The sequence below is a fragment of the Anomaloglossus baeobatrachus genome, chromosome 4 (genome assembly GCF_048569485.1).
Source record: "Anomaloglossus baeobatrachus isolate aAnoBae1 chromosome 4, aAnoBae1.hap1, whole genome shotgun sequence".
Taxonomy (NCBI): Eukaryota; Metazoa; Chordata; class Amphibia; order Anura; family Aromobatidae; genus Anomaloglossus; species Anomaloglossus baeobatrachus.
In genome coordinates, this window is record NC_134356.1 from 236,629,556 (window position 1) to 236,645,736 (window position 16,181).

General features: G+C 43.0%; 1 protein-coding gene across 1 annotated transcript in view; it reads left to right on the forward strand.

Moving 5' to 3' along the window:
* Positions 1-16,181, forward strand: part of LOC142302376 (dynein axonemal heavy chain 3-like) — a 2,626,214-nt gene that overhangs the window by 1,770,005 nt on the left and 840,028 nt on the right. The gene's annotated exons all lie outside the window — the stretch shown is intronic.

A 16,181-nucleotide genomic window follows, 5' to 3' on the forward strand; every position in this document is an offset into this window, starting at 1 on the left:
TGAATCAACTTCTGGATGTTTGATGTCAGCGCGGCATATCCTTGTTTCCTTTTTCTACATCTGTAACACGTCTCTCCGGGGCTGCAGCAGAAGTCATGTTATGCCTATGTAGGAGTTGTAACTGACACAACTTCTACAGGTGAGTACCTTACCTGTTTGTCTTGTCAAATCTTACCAGATAAGACCCTATCTGTGCTTATTATCCACAGCATACTTCTATGCTTCTTAACCAATGATAGTAATGCTGCAGCCTTCTTGGTTGTGGCATTACTGTGATTGGCTGTCCCCGCTTCATACTTACCAATCACAGTAGCAGAACAGGTGGGAGAGAGAGATTACAAAAATAAGGCCCTGCTCACACTTACATATAAAAGGGATGAGTATAATGCAAGAAAAAAATTTCATTGCACTATCACCAATGGTATTAAATGAGGCAGAGCAGATGCAAGTGCATCTCAATAAATTAGAATATCATCAAAGAGTTAATTTATTTCAATAATTCCATACAAAAAGTGAAATACATATTAATTACACACAGAGGGATCTATTTAAAGTGTTTATTTCTGTTAATGTTGATGATTATGGGCAGGGCCGGCCTTAGGCTAAATGGCGCCCTGTGCCAAATTACCCTTTGGTGCCCCCAAACCATGTCACAGGTGACCTGCAGCCAATCAGCAGCTGGTTTACTCTCTCATCCTTTAGATAAAACTGACATCCAGAGGAAGTCATAAAACAGCAGCAGCTGGATTACAGTTTTGAAAGAGGGATAGTGAAGCAGCCGCTGATTGGCTGCAGATCACAAGACCCCGGTGCCCGGTTGTATTGCTTTTCTGCTGCGTTTGTTTTTTTCATGTACTGTAAAATGACAAAAAAGCCTCGCCCTAAGCATAATGCAATTTAGTTATTTAAAAAAAAATAAAAATAATTTGCAAAAAACATCATGAAAGTGTTTATGTATGCGCCGTTGTTACTGGCTTCATTTCTGGTGTCTATGCAATGACTGTATTCTGTGTCCTTTAAGTATATAGAGCGAGTGGCTTCTTCCAATTTTAGCCACCCCACGAATGAGAAGGGTACTTCTTTTAGCCATTTCATGGCTTTTGAAGCCTACAGCAGCTAAAATAATTAACCAAAGATGGAACATGTGCACAGCAAAATCATTTTGAAATTGCTGTGCATCATGTCCCTTTGCTACGGTGTATTTGCAGCGCTTTTTTAGGCAGGTACTCTCTGTTGCTCACACGCTTTATCTGTTGCGCACAGAAACATGTCTGCTTTTTTCCGGCATCACTGATGTCCCACAGACCACACTATGGTGTGATCTGTGAAACATGTACCAGAAAAACACGGACATTGAAAATAAAGTGATTTTTACATTCAACTTCTCCAGCTGTCTACAGCCTCTGCTGGCTGCTGCTTCCTGTCCGGTAATTACTGTCATGCATATTCATTTATGCACGGCACAGCCGACCTGTAAGTACTTGCAGAGGGGAGACAGCGGCGGCCGGATGCAGCAGAGCCGGAGAGTTCAGCACCACGGACAGCAGGAGCTGGGGCAGGTGAGTTTATCTCCATGTGCTATCATGTATCACAGATCACGGATTGCACATTGACAACCCACGTGTGCTGTGAATCACGGCACACAGAGGGACACATGCGCTTTTACACGTCAGTGAAAAACGTCTGTTTTTCACTGACATGCAAAACAGGCCTAAAATCTTAAATCTTAGAATATATCAGAATGGATGCAGTCAGTAATCTCTGGTGAGGTAGCAAAAGCCTGCTGACAGATTCTCTTCGTTGGTGTTGTTACATTGATACCAGATTTATATTGTTCAGCTTCTATCACACAGTGAAAATGCTTTTTTTATAAAAAAAAAAAAAGTTTTTTCGTCGCCATATTGTGAGAACTGTAACTTTTTTCTTTTTGGAGCGAACAGGGCTGTGTAGAAGCTTATTTTTTGCGCAATAAGCTGAAGGATTTTTGGTACTATTATGGGGTACATACCAGTTCTTGATTGCTATTTATTCAGATTTTTGAGGGAAAACAAGCAATTCACTTATTCTATTAAATTTTTTGCTCAGTTCGCCATGCGATAAAAGTGATGACTGATTTATTCTTCGGGTCAGAACGATTACATTATACCAGATTTATATAATTTTTTATCTTTGCGACTTTTGCACACTAAAAGCAATATTTTACAAAAATTAATTTCTTTTTGCATCGCCATATTCTGAGAGCTGTAACTTTTTTAATTTTTTTGTTCAAAAGAGCTTTTAGGGCTTATTCCTTCACATATGACTTTTGTTGGCTTTTTATTCAAGTTTTGTGTTTTCAGTTAGACTAAAAAACATTTTTGGAGTGATTTTTCCCAAAGTTTTTTTTTTTTTTTTTTAATTTACGGTGTTTGCATAACAGCATTAAAATTTCTTTATAATAACCTACACCTTAGGTTAGACATTTACTAAAAGAACAGCCCCTTTAAAAGGGCTGTCCACTAAATTTGACAACCCCTATTCATTCCATTTGTTGAAGCATAACAACATACATCCTTTGTAATAAAATGATGCCCCACTTCAATCCATAAAAGGGATGTCAACAACCTCTTCTCATTCCCCTTGTTTGCCCCAGAAAAATAAATAAAGCTATACTCCCCTCCGGTATGGCTTCGGTTCCAGCGATGGCTAAAGCTGCGTTCCATGAGGCCCCTTGACCAAACAGCGCCCAGTGTCTCTCTCTCCGCCTTCAGACATTTGAGCAGGATGTGAGCGCTACACTGAATTTTTGCCGAATTGTCCAAAGGTGGGCATAAGAAAACCGGCGCTGATTGCTTTTGGGGCTCGTGTGTCATAACAATGTCACAGATGTCCCTGGAACGCAGTTTTAGACATCGCTGGAACCGAGGCTGCACTGGAGGGGTGTATAGCTTTCTTTATTTTTCTGTAGCAAACAAGGGGAATGAGAAGGGGTTGTCCAAGTAGTGGACTTCCCTTTTATGGACTGGAGTGGGGCATCATTTTATTACAAAGGGTGTATGTGGTTATGATTTAAGGAGGTGCCATTTTACAGTAATGGTGCATATTAATATACTACAATGTAAGGACTCACACACACTCTCACACACACACACACACACACACAACACCCCTTGCATGAAAATGATGCCCACTCCAGGAACACAATCACATATCCTTGATGGTAACAAAAGGACATACCATATTTTTTGTTTTATAAGATGTGCCGGATTATAAGACGCACCCCAAATTTAGAGATAAAAAAAAGGTAAACAATGGGGTCCGTCTTATACTCCATTGTTGTCTTACTGGAGAGGGAGCAGAGTCAGAGGAGGCAGGCACGGCGATGGGAACAGTGTGGCGGTGCTGGCAGCGAAAGCTGTGCTGGCAGCGGAAGCTGTGCTGGCTGTGTGGAGCAGGCTGGTGCGGCGGGTGTCCCAGATGCTCTGTCAGCAGTGCGGGCTTCAAAGAAATAGCCTCCGGAGCAGATTGAGCTCTCAGTTCAATGACAAGATCTTGAGATAAGGGCTCCATCTGCACACGCGACGCCCTGGACACCATCATTTGAACCCAGAGCATCTGGGACATCAGCCACACCGCCCTGCTCCACACAGCCACCGCTGCCCGCAAAAACAGATATCCAGCCGGCCGGCCTCCAGCACAGAGAGGCAGGCAGCCGGCCGTCTGCAGAGAGAGGCAGCCGGTCGCCCGCAGAGAGAGGCAGCCGGTCGCCCGCAGAGAGGGGCAGCTGGTCGCCCGCAGACATGGGCAGCCGGTCGCCTGCAGAGAGAGGCAGCCAGTCGCCCGCAGAGAGAGGCAGCAGGTCGCCCGCAGAGAGAGGCACCCGGTTGCCCGCGCAGAGAGGCAGGCGGTCGGCCTCACGCCCGCCCAAAGAGGCAGGCGGCCGGCCTCCCGCCCGCACAGAGAGGCAGGCGGCCGGCCTCCCTCCTGCAAAGAGAGGCAGGCATCTGCCCAGCCACCCGCACAGACAAGCAGTTGGCGCCCGCAAAGAAAGGCAGGCACCCGGCCGCCTGCACAGACAAGCAGCCGGCGCCCACACAGAGAGGCATTCGGCCGCCTGCCCGCACAGACAAGTAGCCGGCGTCCACAAAGAGAGGCAGGCGGCCGGCCGGCCACCCGCATAGACAAGCAGCCGGCGCCCGCAAAGAGAGGCAGGCAGCCAGCCGGCCACCCGCACACACAAGCAGCCGGCACCCGCAAAGAGAGGCAGGCGCCCGGCCACCCGCACAGAGAGGCAGGCACCCAGCCGCCCGGAAAGAGAGGCTGGCACCCAGCCGCCCGTAAAGAGAGGCTGTCACCCGGCCGGCCGGCCGCACAGAGAGGCAGGAAATTAACTTCTTACCTCTCTGTGGCGCCCCCCCTGAAGCATGGCCATCAGCGCCCTGTGCGGCCGCACAAGTCGCACATGCCTAAAGCCAGCCATGATTATGGCTTACAGCCAATAATAACCCAAAAGTCATTTTCTCAGAAAATTTGAATATTATATAAAACCAACTGAAAAAATTATTTCAAACTCAGAAATGTTGGCTTAAGGAAAAGTCTGTACAGTAAATGCACTCAATACTTGGTCGGGCTCTTTTGCATGAATTACTGCATCTATGCGGCGTGGCATGGAGGCGATCAGCCTGTGGCACAGCTGAGGTGTTATGGAAGCCCAAGTTGCTTTGATAGCAGCCTTCAGCTCATCTGAATTGTTGGGTCGGCTGTCTCTCATCTTTCTCTTGACGATACTCCATAAATTGTCCATGGGATTTAGGTCAAGCGAGTTGGCTTGATAATCAAGCACAGTGATATTCTGGTTATTAAACCAGGTATTGGTACTTTTGGACGTGTGGACAGGGGCCAAGTCCTGCTGGAAAATGAATTTTTCATCTCCAGAAAGCTTGCTGGCAGAGGAAAGATTGGAGTGCTCTCAAAGTTCCTGGTAGATGACTGCGCTGACTTTGGTCTTGATAAATCACAGTGGACCTACACCAGCAGATGACATGGCTCCCCAAAACATCACTGATTGTGGAAACTTCACACTGGACCTCAAGCAGCTTGGATTGTGGCTTATCCACTCTTCTTCCAGACTCTGGGACCTTGATTGCCAAATGAAATGCAAAATTTACTTTCATCTGAAAACAACACCTTGGACCACTGAGCAACAGTCCAGTTATTTTTCTCCTTGGCCCAGGTAAGACGCTTCTGGCATTGTCTATTGGTCATGAGTGGCTTGACACAAGGAATGCGACAGTTGTAGCCCATGTCCTTGATATGTCTGTGTGTGGTGGCTCCTGAAGCACTGACTCCAGCAGCAGTCCACTCCTTGTGAATCTCCTCCAAATTTTTGAATGGCCTTTTCTTAACAATCCTATCAAGGCTGCAGTTATCCCTGTTGCTTGTGCACCTTTTTCTACAACACCTTTTCTTTCCACTCAACTTTACAATAATATGCTTGTATGCAGCACTCTGTGAACAGTCCGTATTTTTAGCAATGACCTTTTGTGGCTTACCCTCCTTGTGTCAATGACTGCCTTCTGGACATCTGTCAAGTCAGCTGTTTTCCCCTTGCTTGTGTAGCCTACTTCACCATACTAAGGGACCATTTTAAATGCTTATGAATCCTTTGCAGGTGTTTTCTGTTAATTATTCTAGCTTTCTGAGATAATGATTTTTGGGTTTTCATTGGCTGTAAGCCATAATCATCAACCTTAACAGAAATAAACAATTGAATTAGATCACTCTGTTTGTAATGACTCTATATTATATATGCATTTCCTTTTTGTATTGAACTACTGAAATAAATTAACTTTTTGATGAAATTCTAATTTATTGAGATGCACTTGAATAAGAGTTTTTTCTCAGCAGTATTTGGCCTGAGGAAAATATTGCAGCATGCTTCAAGAGGACGTACAAAGTGGACGAGACTCGCCAATGTAAGTCAATGACTGCGAGAGAAAAAAATCGGACATCACACTGATCGACAATCCGTACGATTTTAACCTCTTCATGACCCATGACGGATATATCCGTCATGGATCGTGTGAGGTTAATCCCCGCCCCCTGCAATGTGCAGGCCATAGCGATTCGTGCACATATCAGCTGATTTCAATGGCTGACATGTGTGCCTGCAAGTTACGAGTGGAATCGCTTTCCACCTGCAACCTTTAACCCCTTACATCTCGCTTCCAAAATCTGGCAGCGAGATCTATATACGTGCGGCCTTCCTAGCAACAAGCTAGCATATTTTGGGGGGCTTCCTATCTTACAGAACCTACAGAGTGGCTTCCTCTTATTAAAACACAGTCTCAATGTTACCCAATTTTTATTAATACTCGGTGTCAGGGGCACATCTTCTGCCTCAAGTCCAGTACCTTCTTAGCAACAAGCTAGCATATTTGGGGGGCTTCATATCTTACAGAACCTACATAGTGGCTTGCTGCAACTAACACACAGTCTCAGTGTTACCCAATTTTTCTTAATACTTGGTGTCAGTGGCACTACTTCTGCGTCAAGGCCAGTACCTTCCTATCAGCAACCTAGTGTAATTTTGGGGGCTTCATATCTTACAGAACCTACATAGTGGCTTGCTCTTTCTAAAACACCAAAAACCAATACTAAAATAAAAGTGTTGTCAAACCCTGTTTTCTTTTGGGGCTTAAAGACATTCACAACATCTTTGTCGACTCCTCCAAGTGGTAGTTTGTCCAATATAGGTACCTTTTGGTTTTTAGACTTATAGAAAAAGCTATTGTGAGAACAGAAGTTTAACAACCTGGCATAAGTGTTGTTCTGCTGCCTGTAGAAAAGGTCATGTTACAGTATTCACTTTCAAATAATCAAACCAAAAAAATGGGAAAAACAGGGGGTAAGGGCCGTGGACGAGGTGGTAGTGACAGTGGTGGTCGCCCAAGCAGTGTGATCGAGCCACAGGAAAAGGTTTCTGCTTTATCTATCTCTGCCTTCCTATCCCAATTTTCTTGTCCATGTGGGAAAGCACTCTTGCGTGCTGAACAGTGCAAACAGGTAACGAGTTAGCTAGCAGAAAATACCTCCAGTAATTGTCGAGTAGCAAATCCCAAGGGTCCACACAGACAAACTTGAATAGCCCAGAGGCTGCCCATCGAATCCTCAGCCTGGTCCTCCTTCCTCACAACATCAGTATTCTAAGGAAACATATGACACCAAAGCAGGTTACTCTGAGGAACTGTTTACGGGACCCTTTGAGCTTTCTTGCCTCTCACCGCACAACACAATCAACGCACGTAAGGCCGTGGTGTGCAGTGATACACAGATCTTTGAGAACCCAAAACGAGAAGAAAGCCATGTTGTTGGCCGTGACAAGCTGGGCAATCAGGTGGAAGTGTTGGAGGATGATGAGACACAGTTGCCCTCAGGTCAGCCTGAAACCTCCATTCCCAACGATGTTGATCTTCATGAATTTGAAGACGACCAGGTCGATGATGGGGTGACTGATCCAACATGGACGAGTGGCATGGATTGCGAGAGCAGCAGTGCAGAGGAACATGTGCCCATAGTCCGCAAAAAGGCTGTAAGACATTGTGAGCCCCAATAGGGACAGTGTTGTCAATGTATGTAAAGTGCTGTGGAATTAACAGTGCTATATAAATGAATAAATATTATTACTATTATATTATTAAGACATAGGGTTTCGACCACTGCCAGAAGTCAATCAACTGTGCACATGACACCACCTGTTGCATCTCAGAGTCCAAGGATCCATGCACCACCTACACCATCTGAGAGTCTAAGGCGGGCTTTGTACACTACGACATCGCAGGTGTGATGTCGGTGGGGTCAAATTGAAAATGACGTACTTCCGGCATCGCATGCGACATCGTAGTGTGTAAAGGTTCGATGATACGATTAACGAGCGCAAAAGTGTCGTAATCGTATCATCGGTGCAGCGTCGACATAATCCATAATTACGCTGACGCGACGGTCCGATGTTGTTCCTCGCTACTGCGGCAGCACATATCGCTGTGTGTGAAGTCGGAGGAGCGAGGAACATCTCCTACCGGCGTCACCACGGCTTCCGTAGGATATGCGGAAGGAAGGAGGTGGGCGGGATGTTTACATCCCGCTCATCTCCGCCCCTCCGCTCCTATTGTCCGCCTGCCGTGCTACATGCTATGATGCTTTGCTACATGGTATGTGAACCATTACACCCTAGGGGAACTGAATGTATTAAACTACTTGGCATGTTATGCCCTGTTGCTTATCCTACCAATTTTTTTAAAAAAAGCTGTTGGGAGCTGTTGGGATTACCTTCTGATGCTGTGCTACATGGTGTTTGAACCATTTCCCCCTGGGGAAACTGAATTTTTTTTAAATCCTCGGTGTTAGCTAGTGGAATAAAGCCTGAGTTTCAGAGTGAAACAACTACCACGTCCACGGTGCTGCATGCCACTGTGCTGATGCCTCCTTCTCCCAACCTGATGTTGGCCAAACTCAATCATCAACTACGACATCAGCTTTGATGTTTCAGTGTTCTGTTCAGTTGTCCATACCACAGACCTTCGAAAAGAAGCGAAAATACCCCGTTACGCACCGAAGGGTAGAAACCATAATTGCACACATTGCACTATTGATAGCCCTTCAGATGTTGCCGTATCGGCTTGTGGGAACAGAAGCTTTCCGCGACCTTTTGGTGCTGTTAGAAACTGCATTTATAAACTCCTTGGCATGTTATGCCCTGTTGCTTATCCTACCAATTTTTTCCTTTAAATAAGCTATTGGGAGCTGTTGGGAGTACCTTGTGATGCTGTGCTCCATGGTGTCTGAACCATTATCCCCTGTGGGAACTGAATTTATTAAACTCCTTGGCATGTTATGCCATGTTGCTTATCCTACCAATTTTTTTTTTAAATAAACTATTGGGAGCTGTTGGGAGTACCTTGTGATGCTGTGCTCCATGGTGTCTGAACGATTATCCCCTGGGGGAACTGAATTTATTAAACTTCTTGGCATGTTATGCTCTGTTGCAAATCCTATCAATTTTTTAAAAATAAGCTGTTGGGAGTACCTTGTGATGCTGTGCTCCATGGTGTCTAAACCATTATCCCCTGGGAGAACTGAATTTATTAAACTTCTTGGCATGTTATGCTCTGTTGCAAATCCTATCAATTTTTTAAAAATAAGCTGTTGGGAGTACCTTGTGATGCTGTGCTCCATGGTGTCTGAACCATTATCCCCTGGGGAAACTGAATTTATTAAACTTCTTGGCATATTATGCCCTGTTGCTTATTCTACCAATTTCTTAAAAAAAAGCTGTTGGGAGCTGTTGGGAGTAACTGCTGATGCTGTGCTCCATGGTGTCTGAACCATTATCCCCTGGGGAAACTGAATTTATTAAACTTCTTGGCATGTTATGCCCTGTTGCTTATTCTACCAATTTCTTAAAAAAAGCTGTTGGGAGCTGTTGGGAGTAACTGCTGATGCTGTGCTCCATGGTGTCTGAACCATTATCCCCTGGGGAAACTGAATTTATTAAACTTCTTGGCATGTTATGCCCTGTTGCTTATTCTACCAATTTCTTAAAAAAAGCTGTTGGGAGCTGTTGGGAGTAACTGCTGATGCTGTGCTACATGGTGTTTGAACCATTTCCCCCTGGGGAAACTGATTTTTTTTTTTTTTTAAATCCTCGGTGTTAGCTAGTGGAATAAAGCCTGAGTTCCAGAGTGAAACAACTGCCACTTCCACGGTGCTGCATGCTTGACAAACTGCGGTCTAGGAAGCAGGCGATGATGCCTCCTGCTCCCAACCTGCTTTTGGTAAAATGCAATCATCATCAATGACATCAACTTTGATGTCCCAGCGTGGCGTTCATTTGTCCATAAAACATACATTTCTGAATCATTTGAATAAAATATGAATAGAGAGCCACTGGAGCCAGTGGTGTTGGTGGAGAAGGAGGAGGAGGAGGAGGAAGGCAAGGCCAACATCCAAATGGCCACATTGGCAATAGCACTGTAAAGTGTTATGGAGTACATATTCCAACTTTCACACTAATGATATAAGGGACGCAGAAAACTACAAATTGCCATCCCTCCCCAATGTATGTTACAGGGCCCACCTGAGAGCCCTAAGAAATCTGAGATTTGATGACAGCCAGTGGCCCTTCCTACATTTGAGTAGAGGGCCACTGGAGCCGGTGGTGCTGGTGGAGGAGGAGGAGGGTAAGGTCAACATCCTAACGGGCACATTGTAGCTGACCTTTTAAAGTGCTGTCAAATATGTCCCAAAAAAGGAGGTGTGAGACAGACACCAATATAATGTATGGGTTACAACCCTTTCTAATAAAAAAAGAAAGAAATATGTAAAAAGCGAGACGTGTGTACATAAAGTGCTAAAGAGTTTTCTTTTGGGAGGTCAGGGCTTGATTTGACATTTTATTACAGTTATTAGGCACTAGAAACTGTTTCTTAGCAATTTCCGCTCTTTTACTTTGGTTTGAGAGCTGTTCTGGCGACTACGTAAACGCCACGTTCTGCTCTGACCACGTTATTCAAAGACACCAGAAATGCAGTGAGGCACCTTCTACAGACTGTGCCCATACTGTTTCAGCCTTTTCCAATCCATTTCAGCCTTTTCCTCAGTCAGCACAGGTCACCGACTGGTCCGACGTAAAATTATTCTGGTTTCCCATAGACTTACATTGGGGGTGGAATCTTCGCGAATACTCGAATAGCGGCGAGGTATTTGTCAGATATTCGTCGAAGCGAATAATAGGGTATTCGATCATCTCTAATAAAAACCAATAAATATAAGTAGCCGCAGGTTGCAGAATTAATGTGGCATATTTGTTCATCAATTTAGACTAATATAACTGGAGTTAAAAAAATCTGTATCGTTTATAACACAAACACGGTGTGATAAAGTCACAGAGATAAATGTCTGTGTTATTTTAATTCTCTTTACCATTTTTAACACAATTTGCCCCTTTCCCAAACATCCACAAAAACAAATGCTAGGTATAACCTAAAAAAATGACTGCCCAAACAGGTCACATTATTAGTGTGGTGCATACACATGTCATATTAGACAAATAACAAAGGTGTGCTAAACTCTGTACTATTTATGACAAGCACATTTCGAGAGGTTTACAGTCACAAATTGAAATATTTTTTCAGAAATAAACAAAATGCGATTGAATTGCAGCACCTACCAGCTATGTGGCCCTCCATAGCCCTACTCCACAGACTTGATTTCTCTTCATCTCTATCCCAGTCAATGAAATCTCATTATTTTCTTTTCCTCATACAGACTATTCTTCTTCATTGCTATTTGTACGTTGGGAATCTACCTCAAATGCAACATTGGGCTCCATTCCCTTACTTTCTGGCTGTCAACCTTTGCTGTGCTCCATTTTGGGTTTCATTACTTGCCTGACATACCTCAGTGACATCATAATTCCAGCCATTTTAGGGTCAACTTAAACACACCCAAATGTCTGAATATTCAGTCAGCATTTTCTATTTGTTAGACCTTTGTCATTATCCAGTTACTTCTGCTGCAGTATTCTTTACAGGTTCCTATAGTTTCTACAATCTGCATCTACTGCTCCTCAGGACTGCTGGTTAACCCATCAATTGCTTTACGCTTTAAAAAACGAAATCTACAGATGGTTCACTTTACGCTTCAATTATCTTTTAAAAATGCTTGTGATTTCTATGACCTTCATCTACATCCTGGTTCAGATCTAGCGTACAACCCTTCACCTCCTCTCCAGTGTTTATCTCTGAGGCGTCTGTCGTGTCCTGCTTTATTTATTTGTTTGCCATTCAGTACATCTCCTCGTTGTCCAGGTACTCATTGCTGTGCAATTGCACTCGGTCTGGGTAACCTGCAGGTTAGTGAATCCACCTAAGGGCTCTTTTCCACTATGCTAATGACCCTCTGCTGCATGCATCAGTCGAGGGTCATGCAACTGTGATGCGATCTTGAGATCACAAAGGGAGCACTTTCTCCCATCTCCTCCGTTGTATAACATGTGAGTGCAGTGCGATTTTACACACATGTAAGCCGAGACTCAGTGCAAAATGCAGCATGCTGCGATTGCACCGAGACCCCGATTCGTGTGGAGAAAAAAACAGTACAGAGGAAACTGTCTCATTGATTAACACTAGTGCGAGTGCAATCACATTTTTTATCGGATTGCTCTCACACGAGGAAATCGCGAGTGGAAAAGAGCCCTAAGGCCGGAGTCACACTTGAGAGAGACTCACAAGAGTTTCGCATTTCATCACTCGGCATGGCCTGCCACCCTCCGGACAGGAGTGTCTCAGCTGCATAGAAATATATGCAGCCGACACGCTCCTGTCAGAGAGTGTGCGGCCACTCTAGGTGATGTGATGTGAGAATCGCGCGAGTCTCTTGCAAGTGTGACTCTGGGCTAACTTGGTCATCTCAAACAGTTTACAATTTTATCAGTGTTGTATGGCTTCCTCACAATATCTCTGTATTTAGGATGTCGTCTGGTTTTTGGACACTATATAGAGTTATTTCACAAATTTCCTTCTACCATACGAGTATTATTTGTTAATGTTTTTTGTACATTCAAAGGGTGGTTCACCAATATTTTTTATTTGCTAGATCGATATCATGTTGAGAAACAATGTATCTCTCAAATACCTTAAGTTGGCAAAAGTGCCTGTGAGAGGCGTTATTGCGGACCGCTGTTCCCCATGCCTGACCCCCGGGCTCCGTGACCTCGGGGATCCGGTGATGTCACATCAAGTTCCTGTTGACCTGACATCAGTGCGGATGGCCGCAGTCTTCCTTACTCACTGGGCTTCACTGCTCGTCACAGCCCAGTGTGTCTCCTGCTTTCAGTGTTCTGCTGTGAGGAAGGAGGGAGCTGATGGGCTGTGACCAATACCCAGTCACTTACGGACACTGCAGCCAGCCGCGGTGATGTCAGGTTAACAGGAACTTGACGTGACATCACTGGATCCCTGAGGTCAGGCATGGAGAACAGTGGTCCGCAATAGCTCCTCTCACAGGAACTATTGCCAACATAAGGTATTTGAGAGAAACATTGTTTCCCAACATAATATCGATCTAGAAAATAAAAAATATGGGTGAACCAGCCCTTTAAGGTTTACAAATTTCCCAAAATGTATTAGTGGTCAATTTATTTCAGGGTACAAAGTCATAGAGGAAAATGCATGACAATTTTTGGTATGCATGGCTAGATGAAAACTGTTCTTAATATTATGATGTTTCAGTAGTTATATTTATGTATCTTTGATTTTGGAAATATTGTTTTTTTTAATATATCATACAATATATAAACACAGAAACAATCTTTATTTTGTGTTGTGTGTCTAAACTATTTAGGTGTAGGATTTGGATATCCTTTGTTTCTCTGATACTCTTTCCCTCTTGCTGTCTTAGCAGACAAGATATTGATTTATGTTAATGCATTAAGGATAGACAATGTATCATTTCTCTAAATGCTAAATGAATGTGTCTACTTTCCATAATGTACTTGCTTGGACCTTAGTCTTCATAGGAGACCTACTTTTTACAAAATAGAAACAGAACATTTGACACATTATTGTTTTCTCTTTTTGCTGTAATTTTCATCTCCTTAAAAAAAAAGCAAAAAAGCAAAAATAAGAGTAACCATCACCATAAATAACAGATCTCATCTGCCCTGAAGCAATAAAGTCTGACACAGCCTGCAGATTTTTGTTCATTACAGCTGATAGATGATGTGCATTTTATTGTACTATTACAAAAGTGAGTAGAAATCTTTTGGCTTGATTCTTCATGATATCTTGGAGAAAAAAATGAAAGCATTACACTATAAATTTCAACACCATGATAAATATAGAGTCTATGACTTGATCATCAACAATATTGGATAGTTCTAATTATAGTAAATAATATTCTAATTACAAAAGTTAAACGGAATCTGTCAGCAGGTTTTTGTTATGTAATCTGATAGGGTTAACACACAGATTTCAACAATGCATCTATCACACTGTGTGAAGTTATTTACCTGCAATGTTTGTTTTAGCTTCAGGAGATGATCATTGCCAAATTCAATCTGCTAGACTTGCAAGCTCCTTCATTGATAAGCAGCTTACTGTCTATAGACATTGTATATAGAGAGCCTGCTGGGAAAAGGCAGATTTCTTAGCTCATCGGCATTGATAAATCTAAAAGCTCTGATTGTGTCAGAACTGCTGCATCAAGTAAACTAAGTAATACATTGTTGAATAGAGGGTTTGTAGGCCTACATCATGCTGCTCTCAGATGAGATAGCAAAAACCTGCTGACAGATTTCCTTTAATTTATTCCTAGATAGAGGTCAGATGCAATCACCATTTAAGGATTTTTATGTATACATGAAAGCAAGCAAAGGCTAATACCAATCTAGCCAATATTGGCAACACAGGGTGAGGGTACCACACTTCTGTAAAAATGTATTGGGTTACCAATAGACAACAGAATACAGCACGTTACTAGCAAGGATAGGAGATAGTGCAAGTGATAGAGTCTCACCTTTCTGCAAGCTTGCCAAGGATTAGAACCTCCAGAGCCACGACCCCAGCTAACAGCCCCCCACTTTTGGCGGGCACCCATTTGGAGGAAATAGCAACAAGCTTAGGAAGCTGACTGAGCACAGCAAGGTATGTGGCCAGGTGAATGGAAAGTTCTAACCTGGGTTATACAAACAAATTTATGGGCTTAGTGTTGGTCAATGGAGTAGTTCTGTAATCAACCAGCTGGAACCATAGTTCTTAGGCTAAAGTCCTGTAGAATCACACGGATGCACTGATGGCAGGAGCAGATTCCATTTTATATCCCTTATCTCACATTACAGGGCATTGTGCCCCATAGGATTGGGGAAAGACAAACATGGCTGGACCCTCATTGTTTGCTAGTCCAATTCCATCCTTTGTCGTCCAAATGATGCAGACAAGTACACTGCACCAGGCTAATGCAATCCGTAATCTGCAGGCATTTCATAAATTAGCATACAAAAAAGGGTATCAGACAGTCTCACATTAAACAATCTTGTACAGAAAAGATCTGGCTCAACCACTAGTGTAAAATAGGTGCTCTGGAGAAAAATCGATACAATAACAAATATACTCCGGCACACTAAGATAGATATGAGAGGAGTCCAAAATGGTGCTCAAAAAAATGTTTTTTATTAATCTATGTTCTTATAATGTCCATTGTCCAACATTTCAACCCGGAGGTTTTCTTCAAGGACTAATTTTTTTATATACAAAGAAAAGAAAAAGAATATACATCATCATACATATGCAATATACATGAATATTTTTCCTGTAAAATATTCATGTATATTGAATATGTATGACGATGTATATTCTTTTTCTTTTATTTGTATATAAAAAATTAATCCTTGAAGAAAACCTCCGGGTTGAAACGTTGGACAATGGACATTATAAGAACATAGATTAATAAAAACATTTTTTTGAGCACCATTTTGGACTCCTCTCATATCTATCTTAGTGTGCCGGAGTATATTTGTTATTGTTATTACATTAAACAATGTCCCTTGACTTACTGAAGAAAGGAATAGTTGTTCTGGCATAATTAAGAATAGCTTCCATACCAGTGGCCATATTGTTCTCATTGATGCTGAATTGTCACATTCCTCCCTCTTCTACATATGGATGCAGCCAGGCCCTGTAATGCAGGCCTTGTAAACTGGGGTCTCCATTCCTGTGTAGTGTACTTATATAGTGATGGGCAGCCCGCCAGGTCTAATAGAATAGGCGTAACTAATAGGTTGCTAGCCAGACACTGTGCACCTACATGTGTGAACGGCGCCCCATACAAGTCTACTTTGTGTGCAATTTTATCACCAAGCGATAACCACCTTCATGTTTTGGTAGTTTGTCAGTGGTTGCTTCATTAGTGTTTTGCTAAAATATAACTTTTAATGATAAATATTTAAAAGGAATTAGGGAGGAACAAGCAAAGACATACACAACAATTATATGTAGTAGGTCCTCTCAATTCAGAAGGAGTCGATGACAATACCCTGATGTTAGACATTGGGCAACAATAAATAAAGCAGGAAAAGGAATGTAAATCCCTGATGTCACCAATCAATACGAGCATAATGACTCTAAGGTCAATATTTACAGAACAAC